Below are 9,061 nucleotides of genomic sequence, written 5' to 3'. Positions count from 1 at the left end.
TTTGAACTCTCAAAGGTGCCCTATAAGGAGGTTTAACTTTGCCTCTCTTGTCCAAAACTAGCAACCCGGTGAAGTACATAAATGCTTTGTCAAAACCTTATCAACAACATATCGTTAGAAAGAACTTAGAAAGTAGGTTCTAAATCCCCAAACTCCGTCAAATTTGAAGTTGATTTGTAGAGGTTATGGTTCCCAACAGAAGCTGAAATGTGGGGAGAGATTCCATTTATAAGATAGAGTTGTCACATCAAAAAAATAGAATCTTCTAGAATATAAGGAATCTAATGGCATTCTATATGTCAATGGATAGATCTCGATGAGTACATTCTAAGTTTAAAAGGTCCGACAAGTTTTGATTTCATTTGTAAAATTTTTACCATGTGCCCGTATTGGACAAGAGGGAGAAATTCAAAGACCTTACAGGGCCCATTTGAGAGTCCAAAATTCCCCTAATGGGATTGGAGGCTATCCTTGATCTCAAGAGCAGGTTTAGGTATCTATTCATTCAGAGAGCTAGTTTTCCTAGACAACTAGGAGACTCAAAATAGCCATATGATGTGTTCAAAATATCAATCAAGGGTTCACGTAGTGGAGTTGACTTGGATAGTAGGATGCATCCAAGAGGAAACTTACAACACATGGGGGTCCACTTCAATCATGTGCACCATGTGCAAGGATGGCCTACTATGTCGGCTCATGTATATGACCCATTTGTGCATGAAGTAATGACACTTGCCGCTTGTGATTTCAAAATAAACATGCTCAGATAGAGTTTTGAAAAATGTTGAATAATGTCGTGCAAGACCAAGGGTTTGAAAAGCCAAAATTTAGAGAATTCATGGTGACAGATGAAGCAAATGCAAACTGGATTGATGTGCGCACTGTTTGCTTTGGTGGAGCCAAGAAAAAATACCTTCCAAGGAATGATCATGTGGTTTTATTAGTTGTGTAGTCCATGAATTGACACAAGATGAAGTGTATTCATCCAACTATCAACTACTGGCCTAGGAGTTTACAAGATGTAGTTCTGACATTTCTGAATTTGATTAAGGTGGGAGACACGCTACTTTTTCAAGTACTTACTATATGGAAACCGTTTTTTGTTGGCATTTGGATTTATGAGAAACTTTCTTCCTAGGAATTTGCAGTTTTGAATCTTTTGGCCTTGATTAAATTTGTTTTCTTGGAAACTATTGGTCATCAACAACAATGAGTCTATTTGTTTGTTTTTTGTATTTGTTTGCTCGGTTTAGAGCTTTCTCGGATCTCCTCGCTTGGAGTTGGGGATTCCTCCTCCCCTTCCTTCGGTGAGGTCTGCTCCATCTTTTCATGTTCTTTGTTTTCTTGATCCTCTTTTTGCTTGTCAGACTTTTGATGCTCTAGAGAGTCTATTGTTGAGTGGCTTCTTGCTTTAAGGACTCTTCATTATCTATAAAGCCTTGTTGATCTAGAGGTTGGTGCTCTTCAATTTTGCCCTACTTCTAAGGTTCGTCTTTTTTTCTTTAGCAGGAGGTGGTGTGGTTGTCTTGGGAGAGAGGGATGGCACTATTTATGTGTGGATTTCTAAAGGTTCCACACCCGTTTTTTTCCCTTGGTGGTTCTTCATCATATTTCTCTTTGCTCTTGGGGGAGGTAGCCGGTGATTCCAGATCATCAATTTTTTGCTTTTTGGACTTGTCCTAAGCTCTCTGTTTATCCTTTCTCTTTAGTACCTTGTGGATATGTTGTTGCATGGACGATCAAGCTCCACCTCATCAGGAAAATACTCCTCTTGTTATATTTTTCTTGATTTTCTCAATCCTTTTAGCATTTCTTTGCTCAAGGGACTTGTCTACGTTGTTCTCCTTGTTATCCACACCAGCTCCCTCTACTTATGTTTTCTTCTTTTCTTTAGTCAATTTTTGCCTTCATCCCTCTTTGAAGGCTATGGGCCTATTCCATTGACCTTTGAGTCTTGGAGATAGGGATTTTTTCCTTTTGTTTTGTTGGCCGGTGCTTGAATTGAAACTAGAGGTACGGTGATATTCTCTTCTTCATCCTTGTCCTCTTCATCAACGGTGGTTCAAAACTCAAATGGTGTATCTTTTGGACTCTATTTCACCACCAGGTTCTATGTCTGTTTACGTCCCCTCGCTGTCTGATGCCTTTTTCTTAGAGACTTGGCCTCTTTTCTTTCTATGTGCAAGGTGCCGATAAAGGACCTCCTACCGCCCGGACCGCATGTTTAGACTTGTGCAAAAGATCAATCTGAAATTTGGCCAATGATAGTTGATCAATCATTCCTAGTGCTTGGTAGGCTATTTTGGTCAGCACCGGGCCCCCTTTCAAGTAGGTTTTATTCATGTCACTACTCTTGAGATTGGCCTCAAAAAGGTTTTCAAGAATGTAGTTGCCCATATCATGGAGGAAAAATCTCTTCTTAGTAAGCCCCATCTTGATAACGATTGCAATGTGCACATTTGGCTCCATGTATCTTGGTGGCTTCTATACCATTAGGTGTTGGAAGATCAGCCACAATGGAAACTATGTCTATGAATACACCAAATCTTTTTATATGAATTTGTGGCCTTGTTGCTTGACAAATGCTTTGTCATTGTCGATAACTTTTTTCTTCAGCTAGATTATGATTGCTAGGAGGTGGACAAAGTGATTGATTAATAAGGTGGGTGGTCACTGTTCTTTCGCTGTCTTAGTCGCCTCTCCATTATACTGTATAGAGCTCATTAGCTCATGGGCTCTCTGGAAGTCTGTGCCCCATGGAGATAGGGTAGCATCTAAACATGCTCTCTAAGATTTGGTACATTCTTTCTTGAACTTGGGTCAGTTTTTCCAACTGTGGGTCAAAATGACCATTTGGTGACTGAATTCTAAATTTTACTTGTTTTTTTTGTGGTTCCAATGTCCATTTTACACCAAATTTGGAGGGCACATTCCCCAAGGCATGTACAAATTGAGTGAACAATTTTTTATTTTTTTGACATGTTGGAGGTCATGGATTGCGGTCCATGTCGAATAACATCTTGGATCTATGATTGTAGTAGTTTGAAGGCACTTTCACTAGCATTATTCTGCACCACTTACTTAAATTGCAAAATGAGGTCAAGGGTCATGGATCACGATCCATGTTCCTTCCCATTTTCAAATTGTAATGGCATGGTCTGATTTTGCTAAAAATTCAAAACGTTCCTATGATCTTGTTTTTGAATTTGGACTTTATTAGCCCTTCCAAAATTGCATTGATAATTTCCAAAAATCCCTTACCATATTTGATTAATTTTGTTGTTGTGACTGTATTTGTGTGTATTGGACCATACACAACTGTTCATGCACTAATAAGGAGCATAATTGTAAACTTTGGTGTGGCATGAGGGTCTTGTGTGGCTGTGGCAAGCTAAAACCCAGCTAGGAGCTCTAGATCAGAAAGCTCTCTCTCACTCTTTCTATGAAAATAATATTCGACTGCCAATGAGGTTTACCTTGCCCTATTGCCTATATGTCCCTGGCTTGTCCCGATTGCACTGTGCATACTTACCTTACTTGCCCACATTTCTCATGTCATACCACTTGCGGCTCAGACAACTCATCAATTTGACACCTAGTCATTCATTGCCCTTGATTTTACAGTTCTAGTCCGTTATAAGTTGGCCCAAATTTTGAAATGTGCCAATTCCTTCCATATTTGACATGCTTGAAGTTCTTGCTTTGCAGATGTTGTTTTTGCTTTCAAAACTTGAATCCGAATTTCTTGGCTCTGTCTATTAAATTTTTATCATTATTGGACTAAAAAGGAAAGAAAAGTACTGAAAATTATTATTGATTGGCTAAAAAAAAAATCCAAAATTATTCCTCACATTTATATGTACATACTCTCACTCTAGGCATCTTGCCTGTTAAATTTGTCAATATGGCTCAATACTATGTCCGATAAAAGTTGCATTGGGTAACACTATGTTGTGCAAGATGTGGGTACTGAACAGATGGTTCAGTGGTTTTTGCTGGGGAGGTTTCATCTAGACTATATTTTTGAACAAAAGTCTATGAAGATTGACTGTCCATTCTTTGATGGTTGTTTGGTGAGTACAATGGGTTGGTTGTTCATACGCGTATGATATCTTTTGTGGCAACATGAAGTGAATTTTGTCTCAATGACTCTTTATCACTCAACCAACTCTCAGCTACTTCCAGAATTTAATTTGAAAACCTTTTGTGCAAGTTATGATTACTATAAGCATAAACCTTGTTCAATTTCTGTCTTAGAGAGTACAAGCTAAGATTTTTTTTTTAAAGGTCTAACCTCTATCCAAAGCTGCAATTTTTTCAAAGTTGAAGCCATGACAGCCACTGACATACCTTGTTCATCATGTATATGAGTTGTGGGGACAAATGGACCATGATAGCTCATAGATGGGCATCTATCACGAATGATGTTAGATAAAGCCCATTTGATGCAAGCTAGTAACTTAATTCCCCAAGTTTTCTAGGATTTAATTAATTCATGTATCAAGTAAAATCAGCATAATGATCTACACAGGACACAAAAGCTAACAATGGCAAATGCAACTTTGATCACCTTGATGAATGAACAAAAGAGTCACTTTGATCACCTTGATGAATGAACAAAAGAGTCACCAAAGAAGAAGAGCAAACAAAAATGGTAGAAAAACCAACATTCACAGGGTTACATATCTTGTCCTTGATAAAGAGAATCGAATGTTGGACATGGGTCTTGAACCTCAAAAGAATTACCTCCCAGATTTGGCCTGATAGACAGACGTGGTATTGAAGTACAACTTGTCCTAAAGAAGTTGAAGGTTTAGCAAGACAATTTCTACAGAATCCTTACAAAGTTTTCATTGGCTCACAAGACCTGAAAGCCAATCTTTCAATTCTACAGATTGTAGAAGTTGTTTCTGAGAATACTCATAATTGACAGATTTGTTGGAGCAAGTAATGGATGGAAATTTCTCTATCCATGATGATAAGAGTCAAGCTAAACGAGATTGGATTCATTCTGATTTTAGATATGGCAATAGACCTATAATGACAGAAACATATGTTGCAGCTCAAGTGTGGATGGGAACAACAAAAGTTTGTCATCAATTTTGATTTTCATGGATCATAGTTCTTGTGTGGTTCGACAAAAGGACAGGCAATGGAGCACAAGACAGCAAGAATGACAACAAAGACTGCACCGACATTGCCAACTAGGTCATGTCAGGGATCACATGAACTCGGAGAGGGGGAGTGTTGACCCATGGGTCAACACTATGACATAAGTCAGCAAAGCCTTATTCTCTGAGATTTATGATTTCCTACGGATTATGGTTAAGAACATCATTTGTAATGAGTAGTTAGTCTAGTTGCAGAAGCCAGGGTGCAATGGCACTTCCAGATTGTAAATACAAATCCATTTGAACCTTTGAACTCTATTTTAGGTTTAACATATGGTAGCCTTAGTATATAAGGTACCTAGGTCATTTTGTAAAGAAAACTTTATCATAATCAAGTTTTAAGCTGCCATTGATTGTGTGTGAGAGAGGAAGAGAGAGGGTGTGAGCATCATCCTCGCGCTACTCCCTGCTCGTTCATCACATTGCAAATCCGACTACACCATTGTCATATGCTCAGTGAGGGCTACGCATCAATGCCAAGCATTCCTTGCAGAACGGAGCACGTGCATTGACGCATCTACGAGCTATTTGTGGCCGTAAGTGTATCAAACAATGTCTATTGTTTGCATGAAAGTAGTCATTAGAATCATGGAGATATAAGCTATGCATAGGTAGTCATAAACTTCAGTTTTGTGCACTTCAAAAATTTGGCTATGTCTTCGTACGTGTTTTCTGCAAATGGGTCTAGAGTGAGGGTTTTGAGTGTAGAGGCTTTGGGACAGATGTATCCTAGTGAGGGGATGGTGTTCCTTAAGTTTTGTAAAATTTTGGTATGGTTTAGTGAGTTTCCTTCCGTTTTTGTGTATGTGGGTTGAGTGGTGTAGTTGAGCGCAATGAGATTCTAGATTGTGGTTTAGTTAGCCTTCCAGAGTGTTGTATGCATGGGATAGTCTCAGTCTGACAAGATAAATAGATTTCCTCTGTTCTCCTCTCGTGTCATTTGTGTCCTCGATTGACATTATGTTGATCTAGGTTGTGTTTCATACACTTTATAGGTGTTGTGATTCGCTCCCGCAACATATATTGAGAATTGTATAAAAAAGTAAATTGTGTAGTTTGTGCATATATACCCCTAGGGAGGGGTATCTCTCATTTAATTAGGTGTGTGTCTCCTTGTGTGCGTGGAGGGAACTTGGGAGCATTGGAATTCATTAAAGTTGAGGGTGAAGGTTGAATTTTAACTTCTAAATTTACATGCGACAGCAATCATAGCATGCGGCCCACTTGTTGCTAGACATCATTGACATCACCCACATTCCCGCCTGGCCCACTCTGAATTAGTACATTGATTATTTAGCTACCTTGATAGCTCACAATTGCGGCTTCACTTTTTCATACATTTCACATGTTGAGAGAGAGAGAGAGAGAGAGAGAGAGAGAGAGAGAGAGAGAGAGAGAGAGAGAGAGAGAGAGAGAGAGAGAGCTTGAGCTCTTGCAAGCGCACACACTTCTTCACTAACTCAAGGTAGGAAGTCTACAAAGCATAAAGGGAAAGTGCATCATAAGGGAAAATTAGTACAAGGGTCTAGTGTGAGCCACTAGTGAATGAGGTGGATGGATAAGTGTGACATCGTTCTAGTAGGTAGACCAAGTTGGTGTAGTCTAATAGTAGTTTCACTAGAAAAGATATTTGTATGCACGCCAATGATGATGATTGTCAATGATATCTAGGAGTAGGACATGTTGAGCTTGATTTATCAACACTCCCCCTCAAGCTCAATGCCATCTCTCGTATGCCAAGCATCATTCAAAAATATCACAACTTCTATGCTCCAAGGGCCTTTGTGAAGATATCTGGCTCATCTGTTGTCGCTTATTGAAGGTCAATCTTCCCTTCCAAGCAGGGATTTTAATTACGCCATGACGCATTTTGTTAAATGTTAATTATTGTTGTCATTATCACTATTTTTTTCATGTTAATAACATATCTAATGTCATGACCTACGAAAACCGGTAGAAAACATAGAACCTGCGGGACAACCAACAATCCCGGCAAGCCCGACGGGCTTATTATGTATCTCGGTGGGCCCGGCGGGACAAGCAAGAATCCCGTCGGACCCGTCATGATCCCCCTCCATATTTGGCGGCTCTATATAACCCTGTAGTAGACATCACATCACATCACCTCTTCCTCTAAATTTGGTCATCCTTTAAAATTTAGAAGAAAAACTAAAGGTAAAAAGATGAATAGTCTTTAAAAAAAATTAAAACTTAATGTAACTCTGATCATGGATCATTAGTTCTTTTTGAGACTGAACTGATTCTTGAAAGGAGGTAGAAAGGTGAATCTTTGGGTCGGTATCTCTACATTTGGGATGGACTAATCTCATGTTTGGTTCACCGTTATATTTGCTAAATTGATTGCTATATTGATTAGAACTTCTATCATGGGTCATTAGTTCTTTTTTGGAATGAACTGATTCTTGAAAAGAGATAGAAAGGTGAATCTTTGGGTCCATATCTCTACTTTTGGGATAGACTGATCACATGTTTGATTCACCGTTGTATTTGCTTGCTATTCCGATTAGAGCTCCAATCATGGTTCATTAGTTCTTTTTTGGACTGGACTGATTCATGAAAGGAGGTAGAAAGGTGAATCTTTGGGGTCGATATCTCTACTTTTGGGATGGACTGATCACATGTTTGATTCACCGCCGTATTTGGTTGCTATTCCGATTAGAGCTCCAATCATGGGTCATTAGTTCTTTTTTGAATTGGACTGATTCATGAAAGGAGGTAGGAAGGTGAATCTTTGGGTCGATATCTCTACTTTTGGGATGGACTGATCACATGTTTGATTCACCGTTGTATTTGCTTGCTATTTCGATTAAAGCTCCAGTCATGGGTCATTAGTTCTTTTTTGGACTGGGCTGATTCATGAAAGGGGTATGAAGGTGAATCTTTGGGTCGATATCTCTACTTTTGGGATGGACTGATCACATATTTGATTCACCATTGTATTTTCTTGCTCATGTTTGAGTATATTGAGGTTTATTCCCTTCAGGCTTCACTACTACGCTTGTGTGTGATATTGATTATAACACTAATGTTTGGTTTGAATAATACTTGAAAGAAGAGATAGCATACTGAGCTATTTTTATTGGTATTGCAGGCATCCAATAAGTATGTATTCCACCGGGAATGTGAGTGGTGATGTTGGTGTCTCAAGCATGGCTTCCTTGAGGAGACCTACCTCGATGCCAGGTCCTGCTTCGCAGGGCACCACTTCGCAGGGCAAGCGAAAGGTGGGTGGAAAAAGTCCAGGACCCGAGTGGAATTTTTCCACAAATTTAAATAAGTATCAAGATTGGAAATGTAACTTTTGTGGCGAAGAGAAATCTGGAGGAGCACCAAGAATAAGGGATCATTTGCTAGGTGGAAATACCAGAATCCAAGGAGGAAAGTGCAAGGGCTTAGGTGCAGAAGAAGCAGCTATGTGCTTAAAAGATTTAATTGGTAAGCTAATTTCCACGAGCAAAAGATCAAAACTCTCTACTTTCGACCATCACACCCCGGTATCGATAAGATCAAACCAGTATGAGGGATCATTGGGTGTAACGCCCACCAATGGAAGCACTCAAAGCAGGGAACCAACTTCTCATATCGATGGAACTACACCTCCAAACCATGGAGCTCCTGACTTTCAGGTAGGATCGTCAAAAAGTAGACAGGTTAGCTTACAGACGAGCTTCAAAACGCTTGCCTTAGAATAAGCACAACTTGCACCAATGGAAGCACTCAACCAACTTCTCATATCGATGGAACTACACCTCCAAACCATGGATCTCCTGACTTTCAGGTAGGATCCTCAAAAATTAGACAGGTTAGCTTACAGACGAGCTTCAAAACGCTTGCCTTAGAAGAAGCACAACGCTTTCAGGTAGGATCGT

The sequence above is a fragment of the Adiantum capillus-veneris genome, chromosome 16 (assembly GCF_014529385.1).
Source record: "Adiantum capillus-veneris isolate H3 chromosome 16, ASM1452938v2, whole genome shotgun sequence".
Lineage (NCBI taxonomy): Eukaryota > Viridiplantae > Streptophyta > Polypodiopsida > Polypodiales > Pteridaceae > Adiantum > Adiantum capillus-veneris.
Note: the sequence above shows the minus strand (reverse complement) of the source record.